The 12,542-nt window shown below is 42.1% G+C and overlaps 1 protein-coding gene across 1 annotated transcript in view; it reads left to right on the top strand.

Moving 5' to 3' along the window:
- TRPM8 (transient receptor potential cation channel subfamily M member 8) overlaps window positions 1–12,542 on the top strand; it is a 151,426-nt gene that overhangs the window by 2,343 nt on the left and 136,541 nt on the right. The window lies entirely within an intron of this gene.

Raw genomic sequence — 12,542 nt, 5'->3', positions numbered from 1 at the left:
TGTCAGTAAAAGCAAGCAGCAGAGTTTGACCTTAATGGAAGTATGATTGTAGAAAAGTTCCACAGAGAAGTTCCAGGCAAGGTTCACAATCCATTAAGCTGACGTTTAAGTACAGATCTTGGAAATGGAGAACACTCGTGGAATTTCATTTAAATACTCACTGTTATCTTCCTCTGATGCTTTGTTACGGCATGGTGGAGCATGCTTTCCTGACTGCTGAAATGGGAATTAGGCAGGACTAGCTTTTAGTTACTAAACTAGTAGCTGAAATGTTGATTGGGAAAAAAAGAAAAAAAAAAAAAGAGTTGAAGCATCCTATCCTGATCTGTGTCAGGATTTAATATAAATACAGTCAGATATCACAGACAGCTAGACACAGAGGCTCATTTGCAGACCTAGCAGAAAGGGGATTAACTGAGAAAACCAAGAATATAAGGACTCCTGGCCCATCCAAGAGAAGTTATAAGAGAAGTCTAGCTGATAGCTGTAAGCAACATTTCACTTGACTTGGACTGTTTCAGTGTCTGCTCATGATCTTAAACCCTGGCTGTTCATGTGATTACTGTTGGTATGAACAGTGTTTTGTTTAATATGGAGGGTGTGTCTGGAAAAATACAGGAGATAGAGTGTTAGAGATGCATCTTTGTGCCTACTAATACTGACATTGCCATAAAGACTGAAATCAAACCCATATGGAAAACAGATATGGAAACATCAAGTTTTCCTGAATTATCTTTGTCATGCTCTGCAGTGAAATGTCAGTATAAAAACTTAAATAGGTTAAGCTTCCTATGGTAACAAATTGGGATGAAATTCTATTATTTTACTGGGTAAAGATTTGGGTCAGTCAGTTACTATTACAGAGTGATTAGATTGCTCAAGAGGCTTTGAAACAAATGTAACTAATGAATTAACCTCATTCACAGAGTGTGAAATCTGTTCTAGGAGAAATGCCAACTAGTTCAAACAATACTAATTATGGAGTAGCAACAACAAGCGGTTGTCGAAGCTGTAGCTCATTCCTCAGTGTTCCTGTCAAAACTGGGAAAATGCTGTTCTGTACCAAATCTGCTTGAAAAAAGGTGGGATGGCAAAAGCAACCTGTGTTTCTGAAGGGGGGAGCACAGATCAAATCCCTTGCAAGGTCAAATTATCCTACTTTAAGGGTATTCTACTCAGAAGTGAACGACATACCAGCATTCTGGTGCAGAGCAATGAACTAGCAATAACTGTGTGTGTTCACCATATGGGGAAAGGCGTCCTAGAGTCACCTCTTGATTCTAGCCCCAGGGACTTGGATTTTCACTAACCTGAAATTTTCTGAAATGTTAAAATGAACCATCACTTAAACTGCTCAAGTTTTGACTCCTTGTTAATCTAAGTTTCACTGTAAAACCATTTACAATATTTACAGATTTGCAGAACTATTATCTTCATTAAACCAAAGACATTTTTCAGATCTGGAGTTGTACTGTAGCTTTGCTCAGGCTGATAATGGTCTGTGTTCTAGTTTTAAAGGAGGGACTTAAAATGTTTACAGTGAACATAAATGGCTTCTTCAGATGATTAAAGAAAGATGGTTTTAAGTCCTAAGTTCTACCCATGCTATCCAAAGCTTAAACAGCTTCATTTCAGCAAAGACTTGAATCATATGCAGTGAAAAAACTTGTTCAATTGCAGGTTATGTGATATGGGTATCCCTAAGTCAGGGCTCAGCTAACATCCTGAATTTTATACCAGGGCAAATCCAGTGACAGCTTCATATGCCAGTTCCGAGATACTCAGCACTTTGTTGACCTCTTATCATGGCTAAATATGATTACACTGAAAGTGTCTCTAAGCTTGTTGCTGTTGTCACTTTCTTGACGGAGAATCAATATTTGATTCACCACATAATTCCATGTTAAGCTCGGATCTCACTTCAGCTGTGGTATCCTGACAGGGCCTTAAAAGTTATGGAAAATTGTAGGCGCAATTGTTACCTTTGAACTTTCAGACGCGTGCTATTGATTTAGTGCAGAAAAACCACAGGAGAGGTCACTCGAGATTAGTTCAAGCTAATCCTTTAGAACAATTACCTTAATTTTTAGTAACATATTATATGCATAATGCTATAACATTCAGTGATAAGGAATGAAGAAACAGGATAAGAAATTGATATAGTAAAGTCAAAACAACTAGATCTGGCAAAACTGTGACCCGGACGTTATGCTACAAGGAGCTGTAGGTAACCATCATGGAAGATCGTGATCCCAGGACTGTCATAGTGAGATGTACCTGTTGCTGAGATACTAAGCATGCTCCATTACTGCAGGTCTAAAGAGCAGTATGGATCTTCCTGGTGTGAGAGCTAGTGATCTGCGCTTGTTCTTCCCTGTCCCCCTCCAGAAAAGGAAGGTAGCACAGGAGTCTTCACAGACTTTGTGCTGCCACAAATGTTCCCTTCGGTCTGAAGGCAAGACAGAAATCAGAACCATGAGCTCCCTTGCTGGTAAAGATCCCACGTTACTTTTAAAAGCATGACATTGTGCAAGCGGCTAACCCAACATCCCCTAATGTGGATCCTAGGTGACAGATTGCACAGTTTAAATAGCAACTTGAAATATACAGCTGCAGAACATAGCTATGTATCTCAACATTTGTCTGGTAAGAAAGCAAAACATTTTCTTTGGTCTTATGGGGAGGAGTGTGAGCCATTACAATCAGTGAAGGGATGCAAAAGAGCATGAAAACAAAGCTGAGGATGGTGGTGGCGGCTGGTCATGGTACTTCCCTACATTTCAGATGAGAAATCTTGTTCTTTTTGCCCTTGACACTTGTGTGTGCCATGGCAGGGAAAGTGCTGCTTGTGAATACTAACATCAGAAAAACAGCCAGCAGTAGACTGTAGCTTGAGAAGGCAGTAGCAGGCACTCAACTGTAGCTGTGCAACAGGCTGCCTGGCCAAGAAGAAGAGTGTTGTCAGGCAACATCGAATTCTGTGGGAAGACGTGGTGGGTGTGTAGAATTGCTCACTTTAATGGTTATGCTCTCAGGAAGGTTATGGACTCCCAGCAGCAACATCTGGAGTACAGCCCTGCTGCTTATTACAAACAGGTCTGGCCGTGTACCAAAGACAGTAGTTCTACTGATGGTGTTTATTCGTGTATGTATTTGACATCAGCGTAACTTGAAATTGCCTTTCTTTGGAACTTGCCCTTCAAAATCAGTGATATTTACCTGGCATAGCAACTCCAGCCCTTCAGCTTTCCCAAGTGAGAAATTCCCCCATGGGATGATTTGCATGCTGTAGGAGCACAGTCGGCCCCTTGTCCCCAGTGAACAGTACTCTTGAACACTGCACTGTGTCAGAAAGGGGTCCCCAAAGGGCTGTCATCTAGGACTTGGTCGCCACAGAAGCTGGCGGGATTTACTCTGTGTCTGTGTTAGTTCTTTGAGCTGCTTTTCAGCTCACTGATAACAACTCATATTTTTGTGGCTTAAGGAATGTCATGGCAGAGACAGGGCTCCCATGGCCTGCTTGCATGGCAGTGCTGTCTGTGGAAGGATCCCAGGAAGAATTCCCTGGAAAGGGTCTGGTACTCACTGCTTGTATGCATCACCTTGTATGCCCCCTTCCCGTAGCTGTAGCTTCCTCATAAAGATGTAATAAAATCCCATGGGCTATTTGTCTAGAGACAAGGAAGGGTGGACATTTCCACCGTCACATTTTGCTTATGGTTTGACCAGGTTTGTCTGACCTAGTTCTGTTCATAAACTCGGCTTAATGGTGGAGTCCTGGAAATGTTCCCAGCTGCTAAAGCCAGGCTATTCCCTCTGCAGTAATTAATTGAAGTTCCAAAGCCCTTCACCAGCTCTGTATCATAACATTAACATCAAAAAACATGTTCTCTGGGATTCTAAGCTTTGAACAAGCTTCTTATGGTGGTGAGACTTCTATTCAATATCACAAGGGCACCATGGGACCCTGCTCATCAGTTGCTTGCTGCTAAGTACATACCGAACTGGAAAATCTCTTTCCTGTGTACCCATTACAGAACTGTTATCACAGAATAAAATGAAGCTTTGGATTGTTTTTACGAAGCTGGGTGTGATTTTTCATTCCAGTGTAACTTTCCATCATTTGCAAAAAAGAAGTTGGGAACAAGTATAATGAATTGAAACTTGATACCCAATAATAATTTGAATACCATGAGGCTCCTGGACAGTGCTCAACAATTATTATGGACAGGGAGAATTGTTAGCACTAACTGTCTAGCAAAGAGGCAACTTTTGCTTGAACTAAGGGTACTTAAATCATACTCATTAGATCTAAATCATGTAAAGGACATAGTAAAGACATGTCCTGTTTTTTGGTGTAGGGTTAGCTTCATCCAGAAATACTTTGGACTTGTCCAAATCTCAGGTCACCTTCCATGAACATGTACATGAATTTACTGGGTCAGTAAGTTAAAACTACACAAGGGACCTCAGGTCCTAAACTTTCAAAGTTTCCTTAGCTTGCTGTTAGGAATATACAACCTGCAACTCAAAATGTTGTGTCTGATCCCCCTTAATAGTTGAACTCCGTCTCAGTATGCCATTTAGTACACACATCTTTAACAGAGAGAGCAGGAGACTACTGTAAAACCTATTGATTCTACTGCTTTATAAAAAGCAAGAGGTTTGAATTCCCCTGGAACAAATATTCATGTGCTTAAATTAGCTACTGACTATGTGAATTGTAGAGGAACCTCCTTCTGGCATTGAAGTTCCTGTGATGGTTCCTTTGAGATTTCCTGGACCTGAAGTGTGTCAGCTGCGCTTACTTCCAGCTTACTGAGAAGCGTGGAGCTAACGCCATGAGGTGGTACAGAGTTTAAACTGGGAGCTGCTGGGTACCTGCCCTGGTGAGGAAGGGTTTTCTGAAATGTTGCAGTTTGGGAAGGGTAGGCTGCTCCTAGTCAAGGTGCATAACCTGAGGTATACGTTTGATATCACTGAAGACCAACTCAATCAACATAGTTTCTAGCAAAGGCCAGAAATCCTGTGTAAAGAGCGCTTCTTCACATGGATGGAAGCGACTAGGATGGAAGTGACTACTTTAGAGGTTACCGTGAATCCTCCCCTGCATAATATATATCCCCTTCTTCAACACAAATTCCATAATTTCTTTTATGTCCAGTTCTAGCCTCTCAGCAGCATTACTTGTTGCTCATTAGCTCATGTGCAACCATTGAAGCAAGCTGGAGGATGAGATTTTAAAGTCTAATGTTACCAAAGATTAATACAGCTTTTTTGTTGAGAAGGTCTGAGCCCTGACCCTACAGCCTTCCATTGCAGAGTGCTCAGAAGCACCAGAAATGGATCCTTCAGCAAAGAAGCCCTGTGTAAAATGGACTTGTCTTACTGTCTGCTAGTAGGAAGGTAAATAATACAGATGACCTTGCTAGTGTGCTTAGGAAGGGAAGGAATATATTGTGCTTGGGTTGTATTGCATGTTAAAGCGAGACAAACTCACTGGAAGTGAAGAGGAATGGAAGAGTTTGAAAAATAAGTAGGATCAGGGCCTTCAGGAACTGTTAGCAATCGAAAACACTGCCATCAGCTGTACACTGAAAAGGGAAGCTTCCAAAAGCTGGACATTGCTCATAGCCACTGTTTCTGTAACTTCCACAATAATCAGCTGAAGACTGATGTCAGGACTCAGATGTATGGGCTCAGATGTATTTTGTCTGATGGAAAACATTTCCTCTACTTTGTAAAGGCTGCTTAGATCCCTTCTGCTGCCCTTGAGTTATTTGCAAAGTTTGCCTTAGCTTTCCTGACTCCTGGAGAGGGAAGGGCTGGTCCCCTTGGCCAACATCTGAAGGTGGACAGTGTGTTAAAAAGAGAGGTCAAGTGTGGTTCAGTAGCTTTCCAAAGAGGTCTTGGGTATTTTAAGCACACCATTTAAAGTCAAAAGACTGAATTGTGACACCCTTCAAAAAAAGCGAAGTTGTTACTTTTAGGATGGCTCCTGTGGCGCTATCATGTCCCTGGAAGCGTTCCTAAGGCAGCAAAACTACCACGTATCGGCAGTGGGGAATGGGTTGCTTTCAAAGCATACGAAGCTGAAACACCTCAAAGCTTAGCCTCATCTTTGTCTACAGTTTCAACTTGTGTCACTACTTTGAAATGCAAGATAAAATGTAGACTTAGGTCTCCCTGAACTCAACTGACTTGAGGAAACTACAGACATGATGGACCTGCATTTTGCAGGCAGGGGGCTAGGATGCGGGCATGTCTCTGCCCTTTGTCCTTAGTTCAATACAGAATGCAACAGACTGCTATTGACCCAGATCTCAAGGGTCAAAAACCAGGGGAGTTTTGGCACTAGTTTTCCGAATAGTAGGCTGGATGAAGTAAGATGAAAGCATGTCATGGATTCTTACTTGCTCCTTTTCAATCATCTGAGCTGTCACAAGTACGACTGCCTCATTATCCTCGGGCCCTTAGCTGAATTTTGATGACCTGCGTGGGAAGTGTTTAAAGCTACCACTACAGAATCCTCAGTGCTCCAGATAAGGCTGCAAAGTCTTGGTTGCATTACAAAAATGTAAAGTCAAATCAGCCATCATAAAATTTAATAAAGCAAGTGAAAAAATTCTGCTGTGATCTCCAGTAGCAGCACTTCAGGTGTATTGTCTTGAGAATTGTAAATGCTTATTTGTGGTTTTATCTATTCACTACTTGATTTGAAAAAGGTGTAGTAGACCTTTAAATATTCCCTGAGCAATTTTGGGGGGCCCCTTAGTGTTAAGCTATATGTAACCTGGGGTAGAGTACTCTCAAAGTTGAGATAAACTATTGCAGCAGTGGTTCTGTTTCTTAGCCTGGAAAATGGGATAGAAAACTCATTCCTCGTACAGCTGACAAACACCTGTGCACATCTGCTGGAGCTATGCATGCTAAATAGACGTGGAATTGCCGTTGCCTTGCAGAACACGAAATCTGGATGGTGAATGGTTATCTAATATGAAATACTTGGCAGAAGTCTCAAAAGCTAATTTCAGCTCTATACTTTGTTCTGTAAGGGAAATAGATTTAATTGGAAGCTAATACTTTTGTTAGAAGTATCATGCTCAAAAGGACAAAAATATTGCTGTTTTTTAGGAATAGTATAACTCCTATAGGTGCAAGTCATGGTCTGTTGGAATTAACAGAGGTAAAATCTCAAGCAAGGACTTCAGGATGCTGGTTATCAATGCCAAGCTAAATTGCGTATATCAAGAACTTTGCTTCATGGCGCTCACGTCTAAATAAACTTGTGAGTTCAGTTAAGAATGTATTCCAAGGATGTAGCAGTCCTGCCCATAAACTTGGTTGTCTGATGCCAATCTGAATAAGTTATCTGGATGGAAACAATTGATTTCATGGCCTGAGACCCCACCTTTGGGGGACAGGGATCAAAGTTCTAGCTGGGGCGGGTGCACGGTAAGGATCAGTGGCCTCTTGGGTTGTAAAGCTTAGGGGGCACACTGTTCTGCAAATACTCATACTGGGTTTTGGGTTACTGCTCTAGGAGCCAGGTTAGTCACTGAGGATCGCTGTAAGGTATCAAGGTCTGCTAGTGGACAGAGAAACAGTAAAGAGCACAGCTTCAGTAGTGATTACAATTGCATGCTAGTTCTGCAGTCTTTGAGTAAATCGACTGTTCCTGGCAGAGTGAAAGACCTAGTCTTTTCTCTAGGGTTATGGCTGGGATCCATCGAATGTTACGGTCCTCATGGCAGCCTGTTCTTTCTTGGGTGCCTAATCTCAAGCAGAAAGCATGATGCAGTACCTCTGCCTCTTAAATCTTGTGAAAACAATACCAAGAGGAAGTGTGCCTCTAAGTGAAAACGGGGAAACAACTGGGAAGGACAGAGTAAAGTGAAGCAACTTCATAACCAAAACAGCATTACAGCATTGCAAAGAAATATAGGGAAGTGAAGAGTCACTTCCCAGAAAAATTTCCCTCTGTAACAGTCAATTCATTTACTATGGCAAGAGTGAGCAGTCTTAGAGTGACTTGGAGCTTCCTCTCTCACTGGAACCAAAACAAAGATGTAATAGAGTTGTTCGTTCCTCTAAACAGTCTGCATAGAAAACTTTCAAAGGGATTTTTGGTTGCGTAGCAGTAGGGGCGATCGCCACTGCCTCTGATGTTAGAAGCAAAACCAGAATCAACTCGGAAGTGTAGTATTTAGTGGGAAATCGGGCAGTTAAATACAAGAATTGATCACATTTGTCTAATGGCTATCTTTGTAACAGGACCGATAAAAGGCAGTCAATAACACTCTCTTCCTGCAGGAGACTCCAGAGGCGGTGTATGACCACCTTCTGGTCGAGACCCTGTACCTGCTCTGGAGACATTTAAAACTTGATCCAACATTCTGGTTCAGTGTTTAGATGTTTCTGGGAAGTGTTCAGAGCAAAACAGATGTGAAAGCTATGTAACAGATGGGTCAGTTTGGGGCCTGCAAGGACAAAACATGGCACACATGAACTCGCAGCATTCCAATGGTTATGAACCTTCAGCTGCATTGCACACCTTATGGGTCACCTGGCACACGAATGCACCGGGAAAGGAGTCTGGCCTGTTGTGGCCACTGGCACAGAGCACTGGGCTAGCATGTGCCTTTGGAAGGTGAGTTGTCTTCTTTTCCTAGACAGCTGGGTGACAGCAGGTTTTTTTCTGTGTAAAAATGGAATACTGAAACCACTTGTAAAGTGTTTAAAAATGTAACGAGAGCCAAATTTGAGATGTCTATCAGATAGAGGTCTTGTTGCTGAACTGTATATGTTGCAGGGATAGTCAGGTTAAATACCATTAATCATATCTGATCTACATTGAAACATGTAGCAAGGGTGTGGGCAAGGTAAGGAATGAAATAAACTTGGGGTCTTTTCCAAGTGGGGGATATCAACAGACTTGCATCCTGCTTTCACCTCAGTCTTCTGGGACAGATTATCTGGAAATAGTTACTCAAATGCTTGCTTGCATATGTACAAAGGGCTCAACATTCAAATTGTATGGCACATGGGTGCTGTAAATTCAGCGTAACCTGAAAGAAGAAAATGAACTGTAAACTTGCTGAAAGGGCTCTAAGCTTCTCTGAGCTGCTTCAAAGCACCTGTGTAACAGCGATAGAAACAGGGCCTTGTTGCAAAGAAGGTGGCCCCTAGGCTGCGTCTGATGCTGGTTGCTTTCATTGGGCCCCACCCTGGCCCATGGCTTGACTTCCCAGCTTGACCTTGGACCTGCCTCATTGCCACAAACGTATCTGGCCATTTGGACTGGGTGGTGCCCCCTGGTAAGAGCCTGGCAGGACAACACTGGCAAAAACCCATTCCATTGCAAGGATTATTCCGTTTTTCAAATCTGGCTTGATGCTCTTTCCTGTTAAAGCTTTATGGCACACGTAAACCAAGAAGCTAGTGTGGTTAATTTGCAGTGTTTTCGGTGAAGAGCTTACTGATGTCAGTGAAGTTTGTCACCATATTTTTTTTTAGCTTGTTCCAAATCACTTGTTTGAGGCCAGGGAAGTGAGGACTGAGGCTGAACAGTTGAACCACTAAGGTTGCAGCCACGCTGCCTAGACAGGAAAACAGCAGAAGCAATTCAGTGTGGTCACCTCCTGTGTTTACCTGCTCTTAATTTCCATGTGTAATGAGCTCTCTTCAGACGATTTAGCATTCTGAAATGAGCTTTTGGTTCGTTCTATGGAAACATGAGCTCTGTGGCAACCAAGCACAAAAAGGGAATTGAACAGAACATTATGCTACTTTGCATAAATCCATAGTATATGTGCATTTGAATACTGCATGTGGTATCTAATGGCAGGAATGGAAAGAGCTCAGAAGGATAAGTGAAGCTATAGATCTGCTTCTATTTTTTTTTTTAAGTTGGGACTTCTTAGGTAAGTAATACAGAAAACCATATCTGGGCTGAAGCTGGTTGTGGCTGGGGGAGTCATGATGTGATTCTTTTTATGTTCTTAGCTAGGCAACTTCTTTTGGCGTACCGAAATAGGCTATTAGACTGAACTAACCTTTTCTGTGATCTAGCAAGGTGGTTAGTGTTGCAGTGAAATACTGCTGAGCACTTCTAAGGGGTTATAAGACAATGACTATTTCTTAGTCTTAGTGTTAGGTTGGATGCTGATTAACTTGGGTTGGTCAAGGGAATGGACAGCCATGCCTGTTTAAAACTTGGCAACATGCAGCTTGCCGTCACTAGTTAGGAGGACGTATTAATCTTCTGAAAACAGAACTCTAACCGGATCCAAAGAGAAAAGTATTCACTGTATAAAAAATATACCCTTAGTCTCTAGCACTCTGATAAACTCATTCTGTCTGATTAAGCATACAGTGACATTTGACTGACCTTGTCAGCTGGAGGGGTGAATGGATAAAATAAATGAGCTTTCAGTCTCTGACTGAACATATTTAATATGCTGGGTAGGAGGTCAGTATGACTCATCCTTTCCATTTGCTGGATGGCCTGGTATTTGTAGAGAAAAATCTGTCCTTCTGTTGAATGCTTCCAGAGATGTAATGCTTCTTGGTACTTGAATCCACTACAGGTGCCTTTCCAAACTGATATCCAGTTTCTGTAAAGCTGCCACACCTTACCATGGCACTCTAAATGTGATTTAGTGTGAGTACTGCGGTTTGGTCCTAAAGAGCACGGATTCCCCCGTACCACAAGGCCAGGAGCTGACTGCATTCCTTAACGTGCCATGGGCCACTGCAGCTTCAGAGTGCACCTGTCTGGAACCTACTATCCAGATTATGGAGTTGCTTCTAGAAGGTACCCTAACTTGCTCCTTATCTAAGGAACACTGCCCTGAATGTGGAAAGTGGTGTGTGGCTTTTGTGCTTAACCAAACACGGCACATCATTTAATGAGACTGCCTGATACCAGACTTGAAGAAGGCAGCAGGCTCAGCACAGGTCTAATGCTGTCCAGGTAACAGCAAACTTCTGAGAAGAAACAGTAATCAGCTCTTACTGCCTCACTGAGAGCGTGCCTCAGTTTAATAACCTTCTTCTAGAAAAAGGTCCCTGAGGAAACAGTACGCTGTACATGAAGATCTCTATAGGAGTTTAATTAGGTGGTGTCCTTCAAGAAACATACTTGCTTTTTCTCAACTCTCTTTAAGAACTGGGCCTCTAGCTCCTAATTATCTTGTTCTTTTTGACTGGGACAGCTAAATAATTATGATCTGAGCTGGGTGAATGAATGCAGTAAAGTGATGTTCTTAAATGCAATCAGCCACCCATTGCTATGACAAAAAGTGTGATAATGTAATAGCACAGCCTTGCAAGAGATCCACATGAACGTAAGAATGCTGCAAAATGTTTGCAGAAGTTTGCCTAGGAATTAACCAAGTTAGCTTTACCTTGTAAGATGATATAGGTCCTCCATGCTCCAGCTGAAGCTTTAAGTGATTTCTAAATGAGCATGACGTTAAGTGAGCAGAAACCTAATCAGTAATTGATAGATCTAGTTGCATGTCCCTGTCACCACAGTGTCTCCGATACGCAGACCAGATTGAGCCGCTGAGCCCTTAGTGCAGCTTCTAAGTAGCTTTAACTGTACTACAGTGATGTTAGAGGCCTCATTATGCTAACAGTTATGAAAGCTGAACCCCCAAAGTGAGAAAGTAGTGCAATAATAAAGTAAAATTTATGTAGCACCTTGGCCATTATTAGCTTGCATAGGAAGGCTAACTGCAAAAAGGAGACGGAGGATTACTGTATGCAAATGGCTAATCTTTTCTTTTTTTTTTTTTTTTTTGGTCCCAGCTGTCTAGACAGCTAGACAAATGCCAGGTTAATTTTTCAAGACACTGACTGCAAGATGTTTTAACCCTTCATTCTTTATCATGGGTGCAATCTGCCCAGATTGTCTGGTAGTTATTATCCTGTATCTAACAGACTTGAAGGTTTTTCGAGGTTATATCACTTGATAAAGTAAAAAGTATCCCTGTCCAAGATTGTAGTCAGTTTGGTATGTTTCTAAGTTGGTGAAATATAAAGGCGGCTGAGGTTGTGAAGATAGTGTAGGAGCAATGAAACGCTTGAACAGATTGGTCTGAATGACAGCTGTGAGTCCAGATGCTCCTTGTACTAATATGAGTGTTCTTGGACTTAAAACTTAGAAGTGAAACAGAAGGAGAGTTCAGAAAAATTGTAATACTCAAGATTAAGGTACACACATACTACATTTGAAATGAGAGTATAGAGAAACATGGTATATGCTCATAGCTGTGCAACTCACTGTCTCACCCTTCTCCCTCCCAATTCTGCTGTTGATGTCAATCTTCTCCAATCTGGTGCATGAAGAAGTGTTTTCTAGGTGTGAGAGCAAACACCAGACTTCACCAATATGTTTCTCTGTGCCTTGTGTCTGTTGCTTTGATGCGCTGCTGCAGCTAGTGAAGGCAGCAGTCCTATTCAGGTCTTAGTTTCTGCCTCTGACAGACTCCACCAAGCCCTGACTGGAGTCGTAGTACGTGAAATTCAAAAGGTGG

This window comes from Gymnogyps californianus, chromosome 7, assembly GCF_018139145.2.
Source record: "Gymnogyps californianus isolate 813 chromosome 7, ASM1813914v2, whole genome shotgun sequence".
Classification (NCBI taxonomy): Eukaryota; Metazoa; Chordata; class Aves; order Accipitriformes; family Cathartidae; genus Gymnogyps; species Gymnogyps californianus.
The sequence above is the reverse complement of the archived record's forward strand: the minus strand, read 5'-3'. Positions and strand labels throughout refer to the sequence as shown.